The 27690-nt window shown below is 40.6% G+C and overlaps 1 long non-coding RNA gene across 1 annotated transcript; it reads left to right on the top strand.

Moving 5' to 3' along the window:
* The first annotated feature begins 23978 nt into the window (after positions 1 to 23978).
* LOC311264619 lies at positions 23979 to 27359 on the top strand. Its single transcript, XR_014623478.1, has 3 exons — positions 23979 to 24017; positions 24292 to 24422; positions 27017 to 27359. It is a non-coding gene; the product is annotated as an uncharacterized lncRNA (long non-coding RNA).
* Positions 27360 to 27690: the final 331 nt, after the last annotated feature.

The following is a 27690-nucleotide window of genomic DNA, read 5'->3' as shown; positions in this document are numbered from 1 at the left end:
ATCATCTGCATAACAATGAAAGTTTATGGAGTGTTTCCGAATTATATTTCCTAGAGGGAGCATATATAAGGTGAATAGTATGGGTCCAAGCAAGGAGCCTTGAGGAACACCATGACTAACCTTGGTATACAGGGATGACTCATCATTAACATGTACAAACTGAAATCGATCCGATAAATAGGACTTAAACCAGTTTAATGCGGGTCCTTTAATGCCAATTAAGTGTTCCAGTCTCTGTAGTAGAATGTGATGATCAATGGTATCAAATGCAGCACTAAGATCTAGTAAGACCAGGACAGAGACAAGTCCTTTGTCAGAAGCGATTAGGAGGTCATTTGTAACTTTCACCAGTGCCGTCTCTGTGCTATGATGTGCTCTAAAACCTGATTGAAAATCCTCATATAAACTATTTTTATGAAGAAAGTCACATAGCTGGTTGGCGACTGATTTCTCAAGGATCTTTTTAAATTGTTTGTTCTGTAATAGTGTTTTATTTAATTTCCAGTAATCTCTATTGGAGTTACTTTTAAATAAAGCCACGTTGACCTTAATCATAACAGCTTGGTGATCAGTAAAAACCGCGGGCTCTATTATAATTGATTCCACTCTATTTTCAATGTCTGAGGAGATCAACCAAAAGTCCAAACGAGATTGTTGAGATTTGTCCTTGTTTGACCATGTATATGAGTTTTGGTTTGGATTTTTGTGTCTCCAGATATCAATGGAGGTCCATACTACTACAGATATTAACTAATTCAATCTGTCCATGGAATCATCCAACACTGTATTGAATTCACCTCCCCATAATACCTTGGCAGTAGGAAATGTTAATAATAGTTGATTTATTTTACCTTCTATTGTTGAAAATAGAGTTTTGTTATTTTGTTTATTGTTATAGCCATATATATAAGTAATGAAAAATTGAGAATGGCCAATGTCCACAAGAAGTATTATCCACCTACCATTTTTGTCCAAGAGATGTTTAATTATTTTGCCTTTAAAATTCCCCTGTAATATAGCGACCCCTGCTGACCTGTTACTTCCAAATGATAACCACACATTTTTCCCCCATTGATTCCTCCAAAATGCTGCATCTGCTTCTGAAGCATGGGTTTCCTGAATAAAATAAAAATCAGCACCTTTGTTTTGACAATACAAAAATAAACACTTTCTCTTTAACAAGTTTCTAATACCCCTGGCATTTACAGAAAGAATGGAAATTGACATTAAGAACACGAAAAACCCAGAAAAAAAAGAACTTTAAACAATCGTTAGTTTTTCTTCTCGACTGTTAACTGTAACTGCAGAAAACACTGCACTAATAGACCTTATTGCCATATTAATAACTTGTGTACTTCATAAAGCTATAAAACATACTGGAATAAAAGATTCCAAAACATAGCAGTACACTTTACTTCTGTTTACATTATACCTTACCTGTCACATTATTTTATTTCTTTCCCATTCACAAACGCCCTATTTCCAACAAAGTAGGCCTTGTCACCCCTCTTTCTTGCTGCTTCCACTGTTGGCCATAAACGACTGCGTGTGTCTCGGTCAGCTGCTGACAAAATCCTCTTTGAAGTGGAGTCAGTGGTTCTTCAGGTAGTTGTTAGCCTTGGAACCTTTCCATAGGACATCTCTGGCCGTCCTGGATAAGAACCTGATGATCACTGGACGCGGTGGCTGGTCCTTTCCTCCATCCTTTGGTCTCCCTATTCTGTGAGCAACATCCACCGCAGCTACGACCAGCTCAGCCTCCTCGACAGGTAGCACAGCTCGACAGATGTCCTGGACTTGAGATTTGATGTTGGTATCATCTTTTTTGGGAACCCCGTGCAGTCGGAGATTATGACGTCTACTGTAGAGGTCAGTCTCATTCACTTTCTGCTCCATCTCGTTCACTTTCTTCTTAAGCAGCTCACATGAGTTTTTTTAGAGCTACGTTTTGTTTTTTAAGTCGACGACTTCTTGATGGCAGAAATCCAGTGACTTTTTCAAACCGTCAATTTGGATGGTGTTGTAGTGAACAGCTTTATCCGTTTTGTCTGCCCTTTCATTTATCTTCTCGATGACAGCTGAGATTATTGTGTTTTGTAGCTCGAACAGTGACAGTTGCTCTTGTGACGCATTCCAGCTGCTTTTGCTTTTTTTAGCAGCATGCTTGATTGGAGTGTTCGGAGAAGAAATGCATTCGTCCCCTGAGTCAGCTCGGCAGGCATAAGAATGCATTCTTATTTCTTTAATGTTTCGTTTATCTTTAACAGCAACCTCCATATTTTTAACCTGGGACAATTCACCTTAACCAGAGTTTTTCATCGTTAGCTTGTGGCTAATGCTAGTTCCTTGTGAGGGGTTTTACTTCTTCCAAAAGTGTTTTCTCACCTCGGTTGGCAATAAGAGAAGTCCAAAATAAAGTCTGTGCAGTAATCTCTCTCTCTCTCTCTCTCTCTCTCTCTCGAGATTAATCATGTGAAACATATATTTCATGTATGAAAGTGTCAGTGTCATATATTTATATTATGAAGACATAAATACATGCAGATTTGATGTTGATACATAGATTGACTGACTAACTTAATTTCTGCACTCAGCAACAAAAACTAACTATGTGAAGTTGCTCTGATCCACCTGAAAACTGGGTTGCTGAAAGTACTAACTTGCTTCATACTATTAAATGCAATACACAGCAACAACAAAGTTGTTCTGGTTTTACGGCTTTGCCATCACAGCTGTTCAGTGGCCAGAGCCCACTTCACTTGCTCAAAGGCGACACCTGATGGCGGAAGTTGTACATAACGTTCACAATCACGATAACATTAGTTTGACATTATGAACCTTGAAGCTTAGATAGACACCTGTATATGTTGGCAGATTAAGTATTTCATATGCAAGCTCAATCTGGGAGGTGAATGAAGTAGATGTTTTAAATACAGAATTTAACAACTGTAAGGTCTTGAAGTATTCCGTTTAAAATTATGCACTGCAAATGCTCAATAATTTTGAGGCATTTTTTGAGAACAACACAAATATGTAGCCTACTATATACTTTGACCACACTGAATTTTTTTGTTTTCTGCAGGAAAATATTCTTTTGAGACATTGCATGACTGCAGCTGACTGGTGCAGCGATGAACATTTTGAGGGCAGACTCCAACCTCCTGCTGTCCTTTCAATGGACGAACTGGAACAAGCGGAGATCCTCAGTTCACTAAAACAATGGGGAACTGACCACAGTGATGAAGATTCTCCTGCACAATTCTTCACGTTTGCCTTTGAGAAAAAACAGGACTACGACCAATTCAGTGCAAAAATGATGGATGAAGCAAATTACAAAGTGTTTGCCAGATTTCAGGAAACTTAAAGGCTTAAAACAACAGTAATAAAAAGACTGAACAAAAAAAACTAAATAGTGTCTTCTTTACTGTGCTGTTGAGACTGACAGAACAAACAGGGAAAAAAGCTACAAAAATCTCAACTCTAGGTTTTTTGATTATTAGGGTTCAGCAGCAAACTTCTATAGCCCACCCAATCCCTTCCCCCCCGCGCACCCCCACCCCCACCTGCGGATTTTGGCATTCTTAAATTCTAACAATATTGACAGCTTTGATTGTGCTACATTACTTACATTACAATTTACTATCAAAAACTAGCCAACGTAAAACCAAAGTCACCTCATCCTGTGGCAGGTGGGTGGCAACGGCAGGTCGATAAATGCCGTTGTAGGTGGGAGAGAGAGAGTTTCTATACATCGACCCCATGATTTTGGCATTCATAAATTCAACAAATATCTAGTGCTCTGATAATGCTACATTCTTATGTGCTAAGTCTTTATGGTGAAATCCCTTTTTATTATCGATTTAACAGCCCCACAGTCACTTCATCCTGTGGCAGCTGCTTCAAACAGCTGTAGTTGCCGTGGCAGGTCGGTAAAGCAAAAATCATGGACAGACTAAAAATCAAAAACAATGTTATCATGGTGAGGGAATTGGGCATAGACAAAATGGTGGTCTCTTTTATTAGTTTGCCCACTTATATTGAGGACATGGCAATACTGGAGAAATTAAGAGACTGGGGAGTCAAGCCCATATATATTGTTAGATACATGCTTTAAATGTGGGAAACAGGGCCATTAGGCCTGGGAGTGCACAGAGCAACAGACTGGAGGAGGGGGCTGGAGTAAGGAGAGGTGTAATGATGAGAAGCAGAGCCATGGTGAAAGTGGTGAAGAGGAGTGGGCCGGCAGGAGAGGAGCAGAGTGGGGCAGGAGAAACAGGAGACGACGAGGAGCAGATGCGGGAAAAAAGAGGAGCAGGATGGAGCGGGAAGGTGGAGAAGAGAGGGAGATGAAAGTGACTGTGAGCAGCGTGGACAATGTGGCGGATGGAGGAGAGGAGGAGAGCGGCGCGGGTGAGAGAGGGATGGGTGGGGGATTGGATGGGGATACAAGCGTGGTAAGTACGGGGGGACAGGGGGGAGGGAGAGGGGGGACAAGTGAGGGTACCAGGTGAGAATGACTAGGTTAGAGTGGACGGTGTCTGATGTTACGGACAGTGAGGGAGATACCATGGAGAAGGTGGGAGAAGTGAGGAAAAGACCCATGACAAGACGTCAGGTGAAAAGGCTGGACAAATCGAAAAAGTACTAAATCATGACGGGTGGCAATTTTGGTGAAGAGGGGAGTGATTGAGGATGTAAGAAAGAGTGTGGATGATGGGGACGGGAGAGTGATTGGGATTACATTTGAACACATGGGGGAAAAGTTTTAACTAATGAATGTATATGCACCGAATGAGGAAAAAGAGAGAAGGTGGGAGTGGGAGGAATGTGTGGTGACAACTGTATGGTTGTGGGTGATTTTAATGTGTGGTGGCAAGGTTGGATGCTTTATCGAGTGTGTGTTTCAGGAGTGATTCATCCAGAGGTGTGCTGAGACAGGTGATGAGACAGAAGAGACTGATTGATATGTGGAGAGATAGAAACCCAGAGGGGAGGGTTTTTTCTAGACAGACAAGAGGTGAGGGGGTGTTAAAACAGAGTATTAAAAACAGGATGATTTAGTTTTGGGAGCAAAGGGCATAGCAGACAGACAAACAAATTGAAAGGAGGGGAAGTGTTGTGTAGTGTTTGAATGGTGGTTTAGCGAAGGATGAAAGCGAAAGGTATAAAAAGAAAGTGAGAGAATGTATAAACAGGAGAATGAATGAGAGTATGTGTGAGGAGGATATCGGGAGGTGGTGGGAGAGTTTAAAAGCAGAGATTAAAAAGATGAGTAGCCTAGTTTATAGCAGAGACAGGAACAGGAAGGAGAGGGAGAGGAAGCTAAATGAGGCAAAGCTTTGCGGAGAAAAACAGCTTTGTAATGACTTAGTTGCCACAGCTGGAGACTAACGTTAGCTTACTTTAACTTTAACGCTAATTCGCGGTGAAAACACCGCATATTATCGGTCGAATAACTCACACACTATGCATCCTAACGACATGTTGAGACCATTAAATGAAAACACATGATTTCAGCTTTCCAAAGATATAAGTGACTTCTATGTGAGGCAAAGCTTCGCGGAGAAAAACAGCTTTGTAATGACTTAGTTGCTGCAGCTGGAGGCTAATGTTAGCTTACTTTGACTTTCATGCTAATTCGCGGCGAAAACACCGCATATTCTTGGTTGAATAACTCACACACTATGCATCCTAACGACATATAGAGACCATTAAATGAAAACGCATGATTTTAGCTTTCCAAATGTGAGGCAAAGCAGAGAAAAACGGCTTTGAAATTATTTAACAGCCAAAAAAGTGGAGCATAAAGTGAGTTACCTTGATCAAAAAGATTGTTCATTTACTAACTCACACAACTAATAGAAAGTTGTGACAAGCTGTCTAATATTTTAGGCTAATGATGTTAACCTTACCTTTGAGCTCTTCTAGGCATGTGTGTCGAGTCCTAACATTATCCACCATAAAGAGAACGGTATCCATCCACCTGTTGTCTCTTCTTGATCCCACAATGCAGCGCGGTTCAAGCACAATTCAAGTTTTGCATTAATTTGTTCTGTTATCACAAAGGATGTTTTGAATACAGTATTTTACTGTGAAATAATACAGTAAAATGATGTGAAATCCTGGTATCAGTTTTTTCACAGTAATTTACTTTGTCTGCATCTTAAAAAGGAAGGTGTCCAGGTTGCATTCCTCCAAGAAACCCATTTGAATGAGGAGGAGCACAACAAATATCTCAGGGAATGGTTCGGACGGGTATATTTTACATCTTATTCTACAAATGAAAGAGGTGCAATTATATTAGTTCATAGATTGTTGCCATTTACAGCTAAACATAGTTATAAAGATACAGACGGAAGGATAGTTCTAGTAAAAGGGAGAATCAGTATTGTTAGGAAATGTTTATGCTCCTGATGTCTATGACGCAGACTTTTTTGCCTTCCTACTCAGTAAAATTACTGAAATGGACTGTACAAATATGATAATTAGAGGTGATTTTAATTGTTATTTTTCCCCCTCGCTAGCTAGAGACCCCCATCATAAAGATCAGTCAAAATCTGGCAGAGCACTACAAAATTTTCTTGAGATATTTAACCTGTTAGTTGGTTGGAGATATATGAATCCCAATAACAAAAATTACACATTTTATTCTCCACCTCACTTGTCATTCTCACAAATTGACTATATATTTATATCTGAACACCTAGCCCATTTGGTAGAACAGTCTGGCATTGGATCCATTGCCCTTTCAGACCATGCTCCTGTCACTCTGAAAATGCAGCCTTTTAGGCCCCCAGAGCGATCGTTCTCTTGGAAAATGAATGCATCACTGTTTCATGACGATAATTTTATCAAATTCTTGGAAACACAGACAGACCTCTATTTAGAAGTAAATGACTGCAATGACTCTAAACCGAGATTGGTGTGGGAAGCTTATAAAGCTTACATGCCAGGCATGATTATATCATTCTCTAGCAAGAAGAAAAAAGAGCACGCTCAAGAACAATCATGAATTGAAAAGAAAAGAAAAAAAATAAGAGGAACATTTTCATAGATCCAAATCGGATGGGGTGCTTAAAGAGTTAAAGGAGGCAAGACTACTGTTGACTAATTTACTAACAAAGAAGGCTGAGTCTGATATTTTGTTTGCTCGACAAAGATTGTTTGAATTTGGAAATAAGCCCAATAAGTTCTTAGCTCGTCTTGCAAGAAACTCTGCTGCAATATCTGATGAGGATCAAATCCGTCAAACAATACAAAGATCAATGAATGCATCCAGAAATTTTATGAAATGTTGTATACCTCAGAATTGGACAACGATACACTTACCAGTAATAATTTTTTAGATGGCTTACAGATGCCTCAGCTAACAGATGAACAAGCTAAACTGTTGAAAGGACCTGTTATATTAACAGAAATTGATAAAGCAATCTCCTCACTCCAGTCAGATAAAAGTCCAGGGGCTGATGGATTCTGTGTACAGTTTTATAAAAAGATGAAAAGTAAAATTAACAAACTATTACAACGTATGTTCGACAAATCTTTTGAAGAGGACGAACTCCCAAAATCTACAAGCTCATATTATAGTTATCCCCAAAAAAGGGAAAGATCCAGAACTATGCGCTTCTTATCGCCCGATTAGCCTACTTGGAGTGGATGTAAAAATACTTTAAAAAATAGTGGCTAATCGACTAGAAAGAGTGGTGACTGATATAGTTAATGCAGACCAAACAGGGTTTATAAAAGGCCGTACTTCATCAAATAACACAAGACGTTTAATTAATATTATTCACTATCTTAATTTTCATCAAACTCCAAGTGCTATAGTAACGATGGATGCAGAGAAAGCATTTGATCGCATTGAGCGAAAATACATGCTTGAAGTGTTGAAAAGATTTGGCTTTCAATCATATTTTGTTCAATGGGTACAGCTTTTATACAAAATGCTCACTGCCTCGGTCTTAACAAGCCAGTTTTCCAGGTACAGCTCAAGGGTCACCACTATCACCTCTGTTGTTTTCTTTAGCTATAGAGCCATTAGCATAGCTATCCGACAAACCTCGAATATCAAAGGAACGGTGCTAGGAACAACACAGCACAAAATTCTACTGTACGCGGACGATATCCTCCTGACATTAACACCAGACCCACCAAACTCAATACCTACGCTAATCGACTGTGTGAAAGAGATTGGTCAAATCTCTGGATATAAGGTTAATTTTACTAAATCTGAAATCATGCCTCTCGGTTTTTTGTATGAGTATGAACCTGACTTTGTAAAACCCTTTCGCTGGGCACCAGATGGATTCACATACCTGGGGTTAAAATAACACCTAAAATTTGTCAACTTTATGCTGAAAATGTTAACCCCATGGTAAAACACATTAAGGACAAGGTGTTAAGTTGGAAGATATGGGGCGCCGATTGTAAAGTTGCGCATGCTAAAATAAACAGCAACTTTTCCACACATTTAGCACCAAACCCCATTAAAAAAACATATGTGAATTTTTTAGTATTGCTTTTGACCAGATTTACAGCAATATTTGTGAACTTTGTGATATTTACTTCTCTTGTAAAAATATAATGTCAATGTTAAATCTAAATGTTAAATCTAAATCTAAATGTTAAATGTTAAATCTAAATGTTAAATATAAATCTAAATGTTAAATGTTAAATATAAATCTAAATGTTAAATCTAAATGTTAAATATAAATATAAATATAAATGTTAAATCTAAATGTTAAATATAAATATATATATAAATGTTAAATCTAAATGTTAAATCTAAATCTAAATGTTAAATCTAAATCCATTTAGCTAATATGCAAATTCACACTGCCCGTCACCGGAAGTACCAAAATAAAAGCTACCGAGTGCTGTAGGCTCTACTGTGGTGTATGCTGTAGCTGTGCTAGCCCTTTTCAAGCAGAGAAGCCGCATTATCGCCGGAGCGGCAGTTCGCTAATTCTCCGCTGTTGGTTGTTCACACAGAGCCAAGCAGCGCTGGCATAAAGACTAACCGCTGTGTAATTCACACAGAAAGCCTCCGCTGCGGCTCCGAAAGAGGTACACGTCATGTTGATGACGTCCGTGTGTTTTTTCAAGGTGTTTCCCCAGGTGTCCTCCATTGACAGGAGTCCTGTCAATCTAAACATGTACTGCTGACTGTTTATAATCATAGGGATGCTGTTATAATGTGTTGGGATTGAGATCCTGACCCACCAAACATCAAGCTGCTTGGCTCTGTGTGAACGACAACAACAACGACGACAGAGAAATGGCGAACCGCCGCTGCGGCGATAATGCGGAGACTCTGTGAAAAGGGCTACTGTCGCTGTCGCATTGCTGAACCTCTGTATTGCTGCCAAAACGGCCCTACCAATGTTTCCAGCTAAGTCGCTGGACAATGGTGGCAGGCAACATGAGAGCACGGTGAGGAGATGTGACTAACAGTGCAGCGCAATCACTCGCCTGACTACCCGAGGAGACCGCGGATAGCGCTTGTTTGCGACAATGAGCTTTTATTTTGGTACTTCCAGTGACAGGCAGTGTGAATTTGCATATTAGCTAAATATTTTGTTTCACCGTGACATTTAGATTTAACATTTAGCATTTAGATTTAACATTTAGATTTAGATTTAACATTTAGATTTAACATTTAGCATTTAGATTTAGATTTAACATTTAAATTTAACATTTAGCATTTATATTTAACATTTAACATTTATATTTATATTTAACATTTATATTTATATTTAACATTTAACATTTAACATTTATATTTAGATTTAACATTTAACATTTAGATTTAGATTTAACATTTAGATTTAACATTTAGATTTAGATTTAACATTTAACATTTAGATTTAGATTTAACATTTAGATTTTATATTTAACATTTGGATTTAGATTTTGTATTTAGATTTAACATTGACATTTTATTTTTACAAGAGAAGTAAATATCACAAAGTTCACAAATACTGCTGTAAATCTGGTCAAAAGTATCATTTTAAAATTAACATGTGTTTTTTAAACGTGTTTTTTTGCTAAATGTGTGGAAAAGTTGCTGTTTATTTTAGCATGCGCAACTTTACAATCGGCGCCCCATAGGAAGAAGCTTCCTGTATCCTTTCTTGGCAGAGTCAATCTTATGAAGTTGATAATTATCCCCAAAATGATTTATCCTCTATCTATGCTTTTCATAGCTCTGAAGAGAAACAACATTAAAGATATAAATAAAGCTCTCTCTGACTTTATATGGGCTGGCAGAAAGCCTAAAATTAATTTAGATATTTTACAACTACCAAAAGAACAAGTAGGATGGGGCCTCCCCACTATACAATCTCGATGCAAGCCAGAATTATCTCAATATGGGCAACTGCTCAACCAAAGCTACCATGGTTTGAGATTGAAGCAACCTTCTCCAAACCGTACTCTCCTGTCAACTTTCTTGATAAATGCAGGAGTTAACTACCAATTATGGGGAAAGACATTTTTTAAATTACTAATGTGGGTAATACTTGGAATTCTCTACGGAAATTATTTGTGACTAAACATAAATTGAGTTGTTTAACAACAATGACCGATAATCCTGATTTAACTAGGGGGGGGCATTTGATCTAACTATCAGAACTGGAATGAAGCAGGAATTTACCATATTTATGACCTTTGGGATAGGGGGAAATTTAAAACATTTGAATCATTACAGGCAACATACAAACTACAAACAAAAGAATTTTACAAATACCTTCAGGTCAGACACTATGTATATACTAAGATGGATACTATTAGAAAAGACTCTTTTAGATAGTCAAGGTAACTTTGTCTCCAAATTTTATTCCAAGCTGCAACATTTGAATACAGACAGACTATCATTCCTACGGAAATCATGGGAGACTCATGGGTTAAAAACAACAATAGAGACTGAAATATGGGAGGAAATTTCACTTCTACCTTGGAAAATATCCGTATGTAACAGACTCAGAGAAATGCAATATAATATCTTACAAAATGTCTATTTATCTTCATACGTATAGTAAATATACAGCAGGGGCCTCCCCAAACTGCCCAAAATGTAAGACTATTTTAGGGACAAGATTTCACTGCCTCTGGAAATGCAAAAAGATTTGACGGTTTTGGCAAACTGTATGTGATGAGGTTAGTGTGATAATCAAGCAGCAATTACAACCTAATCTAATATTATGTCTATTGGGATATATCCCTGAATCGCTAAGATCACATAAGAACACTGTACATTTTTTGCTTATGTTGGGCCGAAAGGCTGTTATGACCAAATGGGTGGGAGATGAACCTCCTTCAGTACATCTATGGAAGTCTGTGATATCAGACTATATTTCTCTAGAAAGACTAAGATTTGGTATTAATGGTCAGAAGGACCTTTTTACAGCAAAGTTTGGCAAAGTGTTGGAGTACCTGGGAACTGCCTGAAATGTTAGACCTAATAAGGACCTTTGAGATCATTGCTGTGGATGTATTCTGGATTTGCTACACATCTCATATAATCTGTATATACTGTGCTGGACTGTTATAATTTTGAAAATGTTAAAAAGAATGTTCAAAAAAAAAAAAGGACAAACAGAATATCAACTTAAAATCATATAAAGTGCTATAGTCAGTATTTTCAGTGACCGTCACAGTCAAAGTGCTCTGTGCTTCATGGTAAAGTGCTGTGTGCTGTGTGCATTCAGTCAGTTGAGGGGGCAGTGATGTTGGGACAGGGAGGTGTCAGAGTTCAGGAGCTGGACTGCTGTGGGGACAAAGGTGGCCCCCTCCTTTGTGTTCTGCAGCGTGGACAGCACAGCCTGCGGCCTGGTGGGAGCCACTCAAACACTGAGTGTAGAGTGTGTGAGGGGTCATGTAGGATCCTGTGAGCAGTGCGGATTGTTTGTTGGTCACAGAAAGCAGACAGAGCTCTAACAGGGTGTGCAATGATTTTAGAGCCGACTTTGGTGATGCTAAGTAAACGTGTCCGATCTTGCAGGCTGATGGAATAAAACCAGGAGATGAATGAAAATGTTAGGACACTCTCGATGAAGGAGTGGTAAAAGGTCAGGAGAATGACTTTATTCACTCCAAACGATCTCAGCTTCCTCTCTGGTGGCACTTTTTCAGGATCTCTGCAGTGTTTTTGGAAAACCTCAGAAGGCTGTCAAAAATTGTGCCCAAGTACCTGTATTCCTCCACCACCTCCACAGGTTCCCCCAGATGGTGGTAGTGATGGCCTCTGCCAGTTGTCTCTGCTTGCTGGAGAATGTCACAATCACCTATTTAGTCTTTGTTGAGTTCAGCTGGAGACAGGCGCCCTCACACCACCCACATAGCAAAATTGGTCCGGCCCAGCTCTGGCCCACATAAGGCACTTGCACTCGGCCGACATACCGCAAAGAATGACGGCCAATTGAATGAGTTCAATTGTGTTCAGTGATGATGGAGAAGCTGCTGCTGCCGAGCTAAATGCCATCCCAATGTCTGACAATGCATGAAGCATGACGTATAGCAACAGCAAAAATATTAACAGTAATGATAGCAATAGCAATTATTTGGGGGGGGTGCAGCTGTTATTTTTTTTCTCTGAGGGGGGATGTTATGGAAATTTGTTTGGCAAGATCTGAAATAAAGATGTTGAGATCGACTGTCTTTTAAAGGTTTTATTCTTTGCAAAGACGGTTCTCAGTCAAACAGAGTTCAACACAGTCTGCAAGGAATGGAACAAATAATACATTGAACAGAGGGTTTTTGTAGAATGTGTCAGAACCCCTACAAGTGAACTTTATCTTGCTGAAACAGATTACAATGTACACCAAGGTCAGCAACAGGCGTCAAAAACAAGAATCAGACGATGTTAGGGAAGAACATGCACAAAATTAATTGCTATTGTATCAGACAGAGAGCACAAAACAGTAGAAATGAATAAACAAGTACACACTAAAAATTTCCATTACAGGGATTTACTCTCTCTTTCACTTTGAAAACCCCTGATTTAGACTAATCGGTTAGTCTAAAAAAAATGTGTTGACACACCGCAGCTTCACAAATGGCAGCCCCCTGCTGTTGCTACAGTAGGTACTTCCATTCTTGTGAGTCACGTGAGAGTCACGCGCCTTTTTAGTGGAGGATCAATTGTATTTTCATGAGAAGCGGCAATGTGCCCAAACAACCACCAGGTGGCATCTGTGAGCAGGAGGACGACAACATACAGCAGCAGGGAGCAGTGAACATGAATGGGAAATGGACAGACAATATAATAATACGGTATAGTTTTTCAATGAGAAAAATGTAACAACGGCAGCTATACATCTCACTCAATTTCTTAGATCCTCTCGTCAGCTCCAAACACACCCGTCTGCACCGTGATTACGGACCACAGCATGGTTTTCCACACAGCAGTTAATTAACTCAGTGGGCGCTGCTGCTGGTGTGTGAATGGGCAATAGCCTATGTCACTTTCAGGCTGGGCGATAAAACATAATGATATCCTGAAATAACTTTTCCTCGATAGAAATAGGCTACAAGACGCGGCCGATAGAAAGTCCATAGGTTTCATTCATTTGACAGACAACACAAACAGTGATAATGAGACTGGTGACACCCTCAGCCAGCCAGGTGACGCACAGCACAACAAGACACACTGCGTCGACATGTGCTCTACTTCCCAGTCTGCGAGGTAGAGCCTTCCCGCGGCTGATCGCCCGTGGCAGATGCATTCAGTTACCGGGCTCCTTTACTGTGGAACCAGCTCTGGGTCAGAGAGGCAGACACTCTAACTACATTTAAGTCGAGGCTTAAGACCTTCCTTTATGACAGAGCTTTTAGTTAGGGCTGGTTCAGGTAGCTCTGAACCAGCCTATAGCTACGCTGCTATAGGCTTAGACTGCTGGGGGACACATTTGTTTACATGGAGCCATCTCCTCTCCTCTCCTTAAACCGGCCTGCCCTCCCTTCCCATGAACCAGTCTGCCATCCAGTCCTCCCATTAAGCTGGCCTGTTCTCCCTGCCTTTCCTCCCACCAGAAGCTGCCTCCATCAGCTCTTGTTAACATTTCTGTTTTCCATATTCTGTGTTATAAACTGTTTTCTTGTCTGTAACAACATCTATTGCACGTCTGTCCGTCCTGGGTGAGGGATCCCTCCTCTGTTGCTCACCCTTAGGTTTCTCCAATATTTTCCATGTCACAAGAGTTTTTCCTCAGTCGATGTGAGGGTCTAAGGGCAGAGGATTATGATGCCATGTAAAGCCCTTTAAAAACGGGCTATACAAATAAAATTGCCTTGCCTTGCACTACTCTCTCTCTCTCCTCTCTCTCACTCAGTTCAGTTTTCAGAATTGTTTTGTAAAGTTCTAAAAACGGATTGTTATACATTGTTTTGTTTCATTTTGTTAAGTAAAAATCCTCTCTGAATTATGGAAATGAAAATAAAATATCTTTAAAAAAAGATCCCATGATATTATAGTAGCCTAATTGCATTATTTTATTCAAATGTGACTGAGACCTTTATCTTCCTAAACAGAGGGTAACATGAATAAATATCCTTATTTGTTACCTATTTCTGGAAACTGCATAACGCTGTTGTGTTACATTATGCAATGGGTAATTTACACTTGGGATGCTGGGGACATATTTCTCCCTCTCTCTCTCCCGAATTGGGCATATTATGATAAATAACTGTAGATGAAAACAATATTGAGGAAAAAAATAAGTTATTGTCGGCCCAAGGTATAAATGCCCAGAAATCGAGTGTGGTTCATTTGTATGAGTTGTAAGCCTTAGAAACCATCAAATATGGAAAAGTCACGGAATGAGAGACCTGTAGTTTTAATGTAAACAAAGTCATTTATGTAAGAAAAACACAAATGTCTGTGAGACCGTCTTAGTGGTTCTAGTGTTAACATTAGCCTAATGAAGCATTAAGAAAACACGTTGCTACAAATAAACTATGACCGAATTGGCAGCCGAAACAGTGTGCACTGCGCATAGCTTCCTATACGCCGGCCAGAGTCAACTCTCAACAATGTAGCTTGCCTTCGATTAAAGTAGTTCTGTCATCTCCAACTTTGTACCAGATAAGAGACAGCACCCGACAGATATATGCTAAATGTTTGGATGCAACAAAGTCACTGTTAACAAAATCAACATCTAATCTGTCCCTGCAAAATGTGTGTTTGGATCAGCTGCTGACAGATGTGCATTAATGCTCCGCTCGGGAGTCCCACTGATCACTGACCACTGATTCTGTTGAACGTAACCAATGTGAAACAATCAGAAAACAACACTGATCTGATTCACTGGCGTAGCGGTCCCTCTCTCCATTCACTCTCTAGCTCTCTCGACCACAGCTGCAAATTAAGTAGCCTAGCCTAGTAGGCCCATAAACAGCGCCATTCTCCATTGCAGAGACATTGTGGTCAAACGTGGAATTATCCCAAAATCATTTGAGCTGCATTTCAGTATGTTGCAGTTTGAGTGTCAAATTAAACTGTCACCTTCAGCACCATGGACAGCATCGCAGATGAGCCGCGGAGAAGCTGAAGCTGTGAGCGTCTGGGCTCAGGGCTTATTAGGGACCTGGTTGACGCCACTGAGAGAAGACCACTCTCGCTAGACAGTAACTTTTTCCACCTACCCTTCCCCTGATTTTAGAATTGTTAACTAATAGGAAATAAAGTCTATATTTTTTACTTGCAAAAGCGACTCCTCCTGATATCCGCACCTCACACAGTACTATGCTTCCACCTAGTGGCTTCAATTGTCACTTACATTTCACGCAATGCGTGAATCTCGTTCCCCGCGAGTGAAACGTCCATTTTGAAGTAGTACCCACTGTACAAGCACAAGGAACTCAGAACTTTCATTCAAAACCTAACCTAAGACTTTGAAACTCCTTATGAAACTTAGATGTATCTAAGTTTACCTATTGGTGTATGCTTGTATGTGTCTGTGTGTGTGTGTGTGTGTGTGTGTGTGTGTGTGTGTGTCACAACATGTGTCATGTGTAATAGTTACCGTAAATCCGAACTATTGAGCCGCTCCTCAAGGTTACTGATGATCAGCTAATGGCGGCAGCAGATTTGGTTCGACACCCATCTCTTCTTCAGTTATGGACTACAATCCTCTACTAATAATGTCCTGGATAAATTCCAGTCGGGTTTCCGTAGAAATCACTCTACCGAAACTGCCTTGACTCGAGTTTCTAGTGATATTATGATGGCAGCCGACTATGGCAAAGACTCAGTCCTCGTTTTACTAGACCTCTCCTCAGCCTTTGATACTTTTGATTACGAAATTATGGCAAACAGACTCAAAGACCTAGGGTTTTCCGGTCTCGTCTTAAAATGGTTTGAATCTTATCTCTCTGAAAGAAGTTTTAATGTATGTGCAAACCAGATCTTCTCAGAAACAGCCTCCCTGCCCTGTGGGGTTCCACAGGGCTCGGTGCTGGGGCCAATTCTATTCCTACTATACATTCTTCCCCTGGGTCAGATAATTAGCCAGTTCCAACATGTTTCTTATCATCTATTTGCTGATGACATCCAGCTGTATTGTTCTTTTAATGAGTCTGAGTCTTTTAAACTGTCTTCACTAACCAGCTGTTTGTCCACCATCAAACAATGGTTAAATTCAAACTACTTGCAATTAAATTCAGAAAAGACAGAGACCCTGATTATTGCACCCGAAAATCGCATCCCCTTTATCAAATTTCACTTGGGTACGGTAGGCTCCTCCGTCCAGACGAGTCTCCGGAACCTCGGGGTCATCTTTGACTCGGCCATGTCCCTTGAGCACCACACCAGCAAGCTGATTAGAAACTGCTTCTTTCAACTGAGGAACATCTCTAAGATAAGATCCATGGTGTCCAAAGCAGAACTTGAGATGATCATCCATGCTTTTATCTCCTCACGTCTAGATTACTGCAACAGCCTTTTTACATGTCTTAACCAAAAAGCACTTTATCGCCTCCAGGCTGTTCAGAACTCCGCAGCTAGACTTTTAACCCACACGAGAAAAAGTGCACACATCACGCCGATTTTAGCAGAACTCCATTGGCTCCCAATCCATTTTAGAATTCATTTTAAAATTTTAGTTCTTACTTTCAGGGCTTTACATGGTCAAGCCCCCTCCTACATTTCAGAGCTGCTAAAATCTTATACCCCCACACGCTCCCTCAGATCCTCTGGTAAATGCCTGTTTATCATCCCCCTCACCCATTTTAAATCCAGAGGGGACAGAGCCTTCCAAGCTGTTGCCCCCAGACTTTGGAACGCCCTACCACTGTCCTTACGCACCTTAAACTCCATCGAGTCTTTTAAAAAGGATCTGAAATCTCTGCTGTTTCGACTGGCTTTTACGTAGGGGTGGGTTTTCTGGGTTTTTGTCGTAACTTTGTTTTATATTGCCATGCTATTATGTTTCTATGCTCCTCTGTATTTTAATTGTCTATTCTTGTTTTACTCCCTGACTCTGTTGTGAAGCACTTTGTGAACCCCTTCTATGAAAAGTGCTATACAAATAAAATTTGCTTGCTTGCTTGCTTGTGAGATCAAGGCGGCCGCAGTCTTTAGAGCCAGGCGCCGCAGTTGCTCTCCACCGACTGCAAGACCTCAGGGCATGATGGGAAACGCCTGGCCGCGCCTGATCAAAGAGCTGATTGGCTCTTAGTTAGGAATACAAACTCTTAGTTAGGACTACGTTCAGTCGACAATTCTTATTTTCTGTGTAATGGTTATATTTATTGCTAGATTATATGAATCTCATGTGCAATGAAGGTTTAATCTGTTAACAGACATATTTTGTGTGGTTGATATACTGTATATAATTACAAATATAAATACATCAATGAATAAAGATTATAAGAAACCTTTGCTGCTTGCCCATGTGTAACCTATATATGTACAGTAGCTGTGAAAACGTTTGGACTGTTAATTCAGTAGTTCAGTTTCTTAAATGTAGTGATTGTATGATTTATAAATGACAGTGTCTTTATATAAATCTACTTTGTAGGCAATTCTTGTTCAATAAATGACTTCCAAGGTCTGAAATCTGCCCAGTCGTTCTGATTCTCACCTCAATCAAACAGTGGCATCGTTAAACAAATAAAAAGTTATGATTGACAAATTTAGACCACAGTGAAAAGTTATCATTTAGTAGTAGTAGTAGTTATCATTTTAGAAAAATCCACTTTGTCTGACCTCAAAGTTTGTATTTCTATTTGTTACATTTGTGAGATTAAATATTAAAAATCACACCACATCCCATCTGCCCATTAAGAGGATTAACACAGTGTAATTTATGTGCAAAGTGGAAAAGTAGGGGGATCTCTTCTGCTTCAACTTCATCAGCGACCAAGAACGCATGCGCAGTTTCTTCAGCCATAGCTGTCCGAACGTGTTCTGCAAACTACAGGTAGCCTACAGATGGATCTAACAGGATGTAAATATTTCTGTGACTTCCTGTATATTCTTTGACGGCGGCTGGAAACTGTCCGACTTGACTGCAGCTTTTTGCCACCGCCCCCTGCTGCTGCCGCCTGGTCTCGTCCACCTTCCATATATGTTATATGGGTCATCTGACTCGTCTCCCCCTGACTGCTTTGCAGCCTGGTCCTCTCTCTGGGGCTCGTGTGCTCCCCCTCCTCCTCCCCTCCACTGCTGCGGGCGGTCCCCTGCTCCTCTCCAGCTACATCCACCTGCGCGGCCTGCGCCTCCTCCGCTCCCTCCGGTGTGTGAAGTAGCGAGCTTCCCCTGGTGCTGGGTCCATCTTTAGCAGCAGCTGGTTTAAAAAATCCGGTGGGCTTTGGGATGCTCTTCAGTAATTCTTTTTCGCGCAACTCTTTCTTAATAAGTTTTTTTCTTTTCTGGGCACCACTCTCAGACGTCCTCCCCGACATTTTCCACTTAATGTCACTCAATCATAGAGGGACACACCCCAAAACTAACTTTAGACATTCTGATAGGTAAGCCAACGGGCCATAAGTTGGATCAATCAGCAGCCACGTAACGTGCGATTAGAGTGATTGACAGAAAACCTGACAAGTTACAAAAACAATATGATCTTTTCAGCTCATCATGAACCTGAACTTGGGAGGCCCTTGAGCTTGGGAGGCCCCTGGGCTTCAGCCCAGGTAAGCCCGTGTATTAAAGCAGCCTTGCCTGCAGCCTTCACCAGCGTCCACATTACTGAAGTCAAGGAGGTCGACTCGGGGAGAAAGGGTGATACCAAGTGACCAAACAAAAAGGAGGCGCCACCATGTGGCGTCAACTGGTAGTGCTCTGTTATACTCTGACTGTTACAACACGATCACAGGAGCAAAGAAAAGAGAAACAAACTATGCATGATATTTACCTTAAGTTTCATTTTAACTGTCCTTAAACAGCTTCGGACAAATTGTGATGTTAGATAAATGACCTGTAGCTTGTAACTTACAGAGAGAGTGGCAGCTCCTTCCACACCGCTGCTGAAAACCAAACCTGCATGACAAGAGCGGCGGACCCGCGGTGTCACAGCTCTCGTCTCTGTTGCACAGAGTCCACGACACAAGCGCGCCCAGTCGTATTTAATGAATTATTTCACTCTTAAACCGTTTAATAATAATAATAATAGGCCTATATAATAATAATAATATAGAGTTTATATTAGGTAAATATCATGCATAGTTTGTTTCTCTTTTCTGTGCTCCTGTGATCAGAGCACCGCTCCGTGGTGTGTTGGCTACAGAAGTAACAATAAAACACACGCTTTTACATTTTGAAAGTGCTTGTGATTTTTTTTGTACAAGTGCAGCCAAACACAAGGCTGAAGAGAGAGGGAGAGCAGAGCTGCTCTGACAGCCCAGCTGCAGGTGAGCCAGGAAGCGCAACGGCCCTTTTTTTTTTTTTTTTTTTTACTGTAAGTAAACTGTAAGTGAAGTGAAGTTTGTTTTTAAAATGTGTGTACTTAGCATATATATATGCATATCTATCTATCTATCTATATATGTGTGTGTGTGTGTGTGTGTGTATATATATATATATATATATAGGGATAAAGTAAACAACTGTTACTTTAACATGAAATTCTTTGATTGTGGTGAATTAAATACCCCAAAAAGCAGCGGGTCCACCAGACCCACAGGTTGAGTACAAAAATATGAACACCACACAAGGGTTATTAAGAACATTTCTCCAGGAAAGTTTCTTCTGCCTCTCAAGTTTATAATTCCAGTTTATAATTCAAGAGAAGGTCCAAACAGTGTGATGACATTATTTTGCATTTGAATTAGCCATGTGCTTCTGTTCCTTGGCAGACCATGTCAATAACACCTGAAGACATAGTGTAGTCGGATTATCTGAGCACCGCAGACAGTTCAGTCCTTTTTAATTCTCCTTCACATCTTTCTTTCACCTCATGACACTTTCCAACAAGGTCAAGGTGTGGTTTGGTAAACACTAGGAGGTCATTTTTGACTATGCGGGTTCCTCCCAAAACGGTGCTGACTTCCCCTGCAGAGTTTAATCTTGATATTTTCAACACGTCCTCTATATAAAATCACAATCGAGTGAGTTGACATTAAAAAAAAAAAAAAGCGTCGAGCATGGAAACGTAATTTGTTACATACTGGTTGAAATAACATCCTTGGTGACTACAGCTGTGGCTAGTGGTTGTGGCTAACCTTGCATGCCACCATATGCACAAAGGATTGTGCCATGAGAACAGCTCATGGCAGTCTATCACAGATGTTCATCATTAAAATTTGAATCACTTTCACTGTTTGTTTTCAATCTCGTAATTTATGTATTTGTAACGTTACAATCGACCTAATATGGCTTGGCTTGGCTTTATTGGCGGACTTCATGCTATAAGGATACGATAGACGATAGTAATTAAGGTTTCAAACATTTAGTAAATGGAGTAATTTGAATGTCGACAAGATAACATGCAAAAATTAATAAAAAGAAATAGTACCGCAAAAATACCTCCAGTCCTCAGTCGACTTTCCGCACGATCCGCTGATTAACTTAGCAGAGATGAAGGACTTGTTAGCCGTCGCCGTTGGCTTCTCAAATTCTCCTCAAATTGAAAGGAAACTTTTATCAAATGTTTCAATGCAAAAATACTACAGATTGAGGTAATTACTCCCATATTAAATAATTAGTTCAAATATAGTTTTAAGCAGAGTGAAGAATACGAAAACTGCCTATTAAAAATGAAATAATGTTAATATTCTCAGTCATGCAAGCCATGGGATGGTTTTGATTAGTAAAAACGAGTTAAAATAGTTTTTTATCTTTAAATAATTTCACATTATAAAGGGATTAAGAAGTTATACATGTATTAATAATCATTATTTATTCAGTTCCAGGAAATCAGTAATTCCTGCCTGCCTTGAATGCAGCAGTGTTTTTGGAGGGAGTTAGGTGCATTGAAAGCTCCCCTCCCCCACCCTGACTTGCAGCTGACCTGACTGTGAACTTTCAGAGGAGCTTGTAGTATGGCACTTAATCAATCTGAGATACAGAGCAGCAGAAGTCTGAACTTTTTAAATGCTGTTTATCTTTAATAGGGTTTTTCACATATTTTAAACCAGATATGTATATTTAAATTACTATTGAAAATAAAATAAAAAATACAATTAGAATTTTTCTTTTCTATTAAATTTTGTTACTTGTAAAAAATGACTTATCATGGAATGCTGAATATTGAGACAATATTTAGGAAAGACTGACATTTTAGCTCTGGCAGCTCATTGTAGTGACACTGAAGGTCAGTTTCTAAGCCTGTTGAGTGGCATCCTGTGGTGGCATCCCCTCCCCCACCCTGAGTCCTCTCTTAACAGCCTTAGCTTTGAAGTCTGTCTTCTCCCTCTCACTAGAGAGATTTCTGATGCTGCTCGGGAAATTGCCTCCATACAGAATTGGGGGAGTATACGTCAGTCCGACCACCCAAAAGTCTGACTACCCATTAATCAGAGTTACTTTACAGTGTTGGGGTTAGGTTAAGAGAAATGTAATCAAATAATGCCATATTTGCATATTTAAATATAACTTCATGGAAACCTCCAATACAAAGGATGTTCTTATTCATGTCAGTGATCAACCTGTGAAGTTTCATGGAGATATCTCTTAGTTTAAATTTTTGCCCTATTCACCTCAATTATACAGGGGCTAATATTGTGGTGGCCATATTGGATTTCCAGCAAAAAATTAACTGGGTTGTCCATATAGGTTGTAATCCTACTGGGTCATAGATATTTTTCTGGTGGCCAACCTTTTATAACATTGCAAATGCAGCACCCCGGGTGGATCATCTTATTTGTCCTCCAACATGTCAATCATTCTGAGGAAATGCTCATGTCACGCTGTTATGCATGCTCTTTCCTGGCTCGTTTCCACTAGCTGCATGTGCACTTTGATTATTTATGTGTCCCATGGGATGTCTGCGAGGACTTTTACCCCAGTTGGTGTGACAGTGGAGCATTACCGGCGGCCCGGTGGATGGTGCAGCAGGGGCTCCACCGGCCGGGGCCACACAGTAAAGCCGGGGGCATGGAGGGGGTGAAAGGGGAGGCTATACAGTAGGATATACAGTAACATGTTTTAATAAAAGTATTTTAAACATGCACAGAACAGTAACACTCTTGCATAAAAGGTATGCCCCAGTGGTCAGCGTAATCCGACTCGAAGCAGACTGGTGCATTGGTGTGCAGATTAAGAGGAATAACAGAGTTTGTCATCCTGAATGTGTACAGTTTTGAATAGGAAAGCTAAGTAGCTTTAGAAAGCTCTAATCATTGTGGGACAAAAATATTTTTGTATGACACTTATAGGTGAGCAACATAAAAATCTGGCTAAATCCCTTCAATCCTGTTTTTTCACCTTCAATACCCCCTGTCTCTTTGGCTGCCATGCGACCCCCTTTCACCCTAGAGACCCCAAATTTTGCATGGAAGTTGTCTTGGGGCCCCTACATAAGAATACAAAAGCAAAATATAAGTCATTTAGAAAAAAGGTCCTTTTCAAAAGCCCAATTCAAAAGGGTGTTACACCCTCTGACATACTGACAAATTTATAGCATTTTTTTTATAGAGGTCGTGGAAGTCTGAGCTTTTGATATGTTGTTCTGTAGCCCCAGATGAGTAGATAAGCATTGGTTTGGCTTTGATTAGACATCTACTTTTTGGTAGGCGGGCCTTCAAACTTTCACATTTTCAAACCAAATGAGGCTCACCATTCCAACAAACTGAATGACTTGAAACTTGTTATCCATTCCAAAAGCTCACCACTGCTGGCCACTAGGAAAGCGAAGAAAGCTCCAATTATGGGAACAAAATGTTCTTGTATTACAATTTTAGCTAAGCAACATACTCAAATCGTATTCATTTAGGATAAAGTTTTGATATTTTTGTTAAAAAGTTTAACATGTCTTTTTTGGCCTTAAATGGCCGCCTTTGACCCTAGAGACCCTACATTTTGAACGGTGGTTGACCCCCCCAATACAAGTGTGCCTAAGGATTTTTCATATTGCAGGTTATACTGGTTTACAAAATAAATATGTAATGTTGTGTGAAAAATACCATTTGAAAAGTTGAGTGAGGATTTGAAATGTTTTTTCAAGACACAAGAGCACAAATTTAACCGAAAAAGTGAGCACAGCGCCTAAAAACTCTTTTTTCCAACATCGCATCATATTACGTCATGAGAGGGCGTTGTATGCTAGCCGCTGCCATAGCTTAGTGTGGGAGCAGATGGCCATCTGTCAGAGCGGCCGTCTTATTGTGAGTCAGTGTGTTTACAGCAGGTTTGGATTGCGTTATCATGGACATGGTAAATTATTGAGTTTGTGGTGGTTTCACAAACTCCAGCCTGTCACGACACCGAGTCCACCGGTTTCCTAACAGCGGTGCGGTGCCTTCGGTGCTTACAGCCTCATCCAGACCGCTGTCTGTCAGCAGCTGCTGGTGCTGCCGCCTCGGCAGGAGACAGTCATGGATCAGACAGAGACTCAGCTGAACGTGAACAGCCACTTGTAAGTCTTCTTTTATAACATTTGCTAATTACCCATTTACTGGACGTACATAAGAAGCAAAATGACATGTTGTTGTAGAGCAGCACAGCTAGCTTGCTAATAAGTGAGCAATGCTAAACTAACGCTAGCTAGCGTTAGCAACGTTTTTTGCACAACCTATCTTATGAAAAGGCACTCGGTTTGCCAAAAGAAGTGTCAAGTTTAGTTATAGCCCAGTGACCCTGTTTGCACAGTTAAAACATTCCTAATGTATTTTATGTGCTATATTTTGAAGGATTTGGGAGACATCGGCAGTAATGAGGCAGGGGAGATGACAGTCAGTGCTGCAGCAACAGGCTTTCCCTGGCTCCTCAGTGCCCCACTGCGGCTCACAGTGCAGCCTCAGACCTTCTCATCGTGAAACAGGTAGTGTAACATAACTCATATAGAGTATTAATAATATATGCTATTGTGGCAAATCTCAGTTTAACTGCGAGTGGCAGATCTAGAGAATCTATGAAACACCAACAACGCCACCTTAGGACTTGCACCTAAAGAGTATACTCCTTTAACTTTAACTTCTCAGAGGGTTTCCCAAAACCACAACCCATGCACAGGTCGATACACAAATGAATACAGGCACGATGTAAAGTCATTTAACAGATTTTATTTATTACTCACAATAAAATAATTTCTTTATTAAGTTTTTCTTTAAAAAAAAACATTTATATAGTTTTTTATTTCCAAAGAATATTATGTTCAGCCAACACAACAACCCACAGCGTTTCAGTTAGGAAGAGAGGCATGAAAATAGCTAGCAGTAGCGTCACTGCAAACTCAAATAATCAGAAAGAAACCAAGCAATATATCTATGTACAAATAAACTGCTAAGTCAAATAATCAAAAGGAAACCAAGCAATATATCTATGTACAAATAAACTGCAAACTAGGGGTGGGCGATATGGCAAAAATATCATATCACAATTTTTTTAAAATAAAATCACGATTTTATCACGATCTTAAAGCAAAAAAAGAAAAACAGACAATTTAGGCCAAAGAACCTTTCTGAACAGATTTTAATTTAAATAGTTGCAGTTTTGCCAACATGTGCAAACAATGTAAACATACTAAAAAGGTAAACAACACTGATAAAGTGCACTCTTGCAACATAAAGGTTGTTTTATTCAGCAGTCATTTTAACAGGATTTAAGTATATCAAAACAGTAAATAGCAGAGGTGGGAATTGTGGAGTCAAGTCATCTCCATGCCATGTATTTGTTCTGTTCATGCACTAAACTAGCTGAGTCAGATCAGCACAGCTCTTCAGCCAGGAAGATGAGCCAATTAGTGAATGCACCTGGTTCAGTGACTGAGCAGAACAAATACATGGCATGGAGATGACTTGATGACTCCACAATTCCCACCTCTGCTAAATAGCTTATTGAAAAGGGTCAAATAAGTCCGTCAGTGGTCGGACTATCCGACGGGGGGTTGGAGGGGGTCGCGGTAATTTGAACACTGTACAATTAGCGCGATATAGCGCATTTACCGCGACCTATCCATGCGCCCGTGTGTGTGCGTGCCCGCCCGCACCCGAGAGAGGCGGTAGGTGGAGGGGCTAACTGGCAGAGATGAGAGATGGTGAAACGCTGTTTTTGTTTTTTTGTTTTGTTTTTTAAAAGCGGCCAACTCCTCTGTCTGGCATTCTGCCATGGCTCTCCATGCGGCTACCGTTACACACAAACAAGTAGGCGGGTAAGAAAGCGCGTCACTGCCCGTAATTCGCTATAATTGGTCGGTCAGGTTGACGCCGTAATACGTTTGGTGCATCAGCATAGAACTACAATTTATAGAATGTGCCCTAGGCTATCCTACGATCCACTTTGGCAGATCGTCTACACATTCTAATCCTTCACGATCTAATATCGTCGTATCGCCCACCCCTACTGCAAACTCAAATCAAAACGAAAGAAAACAAAAGAAACATGCATAAGTTTAGCAGGTCCTCTTCTATAACTGCTGTACTAACCCCCCACCAACGAGTCTGATTGGGGCTGACCACACTTGGACTACAACACACAACTTTAAGAGCGTCTAAATGACGAAAGCAGAGCGGCTAATGACTACAGGCCTGAATGAGCAAGGCAACCAAAAAGAGGAAAGAAAAAGAGACTAGAGGCAAGGCAGGGCAATGAGCCTAACACCAGGCGAGCTTTAAAAGAAACAGTCAGCTGTTAGTCATGATACATAACGCTAGCAGACAAACTAGCACTAAGCTTGAGGGAATGGTTACCTGGGTGGTTAGCTGTAGCCTGCTCACAATACTTTCACTGCTAGCAGCTATGGCGGCCACAGCGGCTAACCGGAAGGGGACACAGACACACCATCCCGGCTGAACACGCCAACCTACAACAGAGGGCTGTCAACACGGCACCTTAACATCTTGACAACGTCATGAGACTGCTACATACCTGGAGAACGAACACACGGCATACGGCTCGGCGAGCTGCACACCGGCCAGCACTCGCTTCGGCAGAGGAGAGGAGAGGAGAGGGAGAGGGAGAGAGAGAGAGAGAGAGAGAGAGAGCCTAGACAACCACGGGGGTATATGAACAGGTCCGCATTAGAGGCCATTGACGCGGCTACACTACAGGTGCCGGTAAGGGGCGTGCCGCACACCTGCCGCGATCGTCCTGCCTGTTGCAAAACACACAGACTAAGGGACACAGGAGAGAAATTAAATATATAAACAACCAACCATCCGGTTACATTATCTATATGCATACAGGCGGGTACAACTCCAACACTATCTGAACTCCATTTTTTACACACTTTAACACATTCTGTGACAGAGCTGTTGTATGGGATTGCAGGTTGGACAAGGGTATATGTAGTAAACCAACCATTGAATGTATGAAGTTACATAATTGTATAAAGATTGACCTCTTATTATCCTAGCTTTCCAGGCACAGCCCAAGATGTGTCATGGTGCAAATTAATAGGTAATTTTCTTTTTTCAGGGCTACTGACAAGTTCATTGTGTGCCAAAGCCAGCTGATGTCTCTGTTTACTAACTGCCCAGCCTGTTGTGGAGAAACTGAAGTAAGTAACTCCAACCGAAGGAAACATTGAGACGCAGGAGGGAACTTGTGCAAAAATAAAGCAGGTAAGGCTCTTCTTGTGATTTCTGATGGAAAAGTATCATAACTTCCCAGCAAACATTTTGACGTCTATTTGACGTCTAATCAACGTCGGTCAGGCAGGTCGATTCGACGTCTACAAGAGGTGCTGAAATGAAAGTTTTTCTGACGTCGGTCTTATGACCGACCACATTTCGACGGCTCTTAGACCGCATCAATTCACGTCGTTTCAACGATATATCAACGGCTCACAGAGCAGGCTACTTCAATCTATGTCATTATTACGTCGTATAGACAACTTTTCAACGTCTCTACGTGACGTCTATCTGACGTCTAATCAACGTCGGTCAGGCAGGTCGATTCGACGTCTAACAGAGGTGCTGAAATGAAAGTTTTTCTGACGTCGGTCATTTTGACGTCATCAATTCACGTCGTTTCGACGACATAAAAACGGCTCACAGAGCAGGCTACTTCAATTATTACGTCGTATAGACGACTTTTCAACGTCTCTACGTGGCGTCTATTTGACGTCTAATCAACGTCGGTCAGGCAGG

The sequence above is a fragment of the Pagrus pagrus genome (genome assembly GCF_965226575.1).
Source record: "Pagrus pagrus genome assembly, chromosome: 11".
In the NCBI taxonomy this organism is placed as follows: Eukaryota; Metazoa; Chordata; class Actinopteri; order Spariformes; family Sparidae; genus Pagrus; species Pagrus pagrus.
Note: the sequence above shows the minus strand (reverse complement) of the source record. Positions and strands in the feature narration are given on the sequence as shown.